At 66.8% G+C, this 382-nt stretch overlaps 1 protein-coding gene across 1 annotated transcript in view; it reads left to right on the top strand.

The window, feature by feature from the left end:
• Positions 1 to 382, top strand: part of SLC11A1 (solute carrier family 11 (proton-coupled divalent metal ion transporter), member 1) — a gene marked incomplete at its 3' end in the record, with an annotated part of 5,920 nt that overhangs the window by 1,988 nt on the left and 3,550 nt on the right. The gene's annotated exons all lie outside the window — the stretch shown is intronic.

Below are 382 nucleotides of genomic sequence, written 5' to 3'. Positions count from 1 at the left end.
GCAGCCACAGGGAGCCCAGTCACAGGGTCACAGTCTGAGGCGACCCTGCGCTTGGACTGGCGACAGTCCCAGCAGGGACTTGGGGGACTGGAGAGGAGCATGAAGATGCTGCGAGAGCCCTGCCTCTCTCAGGGGCTTCCCAAAGCCCCCCAAGCCTCCATGCCCCCCATCTAGTGCCCTCACAGCCCTGTGGTAGAGGGCCACGGGATGGGGTGGGGGAAGGGGAACAAGTACTTCGATGTTCTGGTCCGACCTCGGGACACATGAGAGCCTCCTTCGGGGGGAGTGAGCCCAGGCGTCGGGGCAGCAACGCGCAGCCAAAACGCGAGGCGAGCCTGGGCGCGATGGGGCAGGAAACTGGGGGGGGGGGTCGAGGGGAGGG

The sequence above is a fragment of the Acanthisitta chloris genome, unplaced genomic scaffold, assembly GCF_000695815.1.
Source record: "Acanthisitta chloris isolate BGI_N310 unplaced genomic scaffold, ASM69581v1 scaffold16817, whole genome shotgun sequence".
Lineage (NCBI taxonomy): Eukaryota > Metazoa > Chordata > Aves > Passeriformes > Acanthisittidae > Acanthisitta > Acanthisitta chloris.
This window is presented reverse-complemented; position numbering and strand designations above follow the sequence as displayed.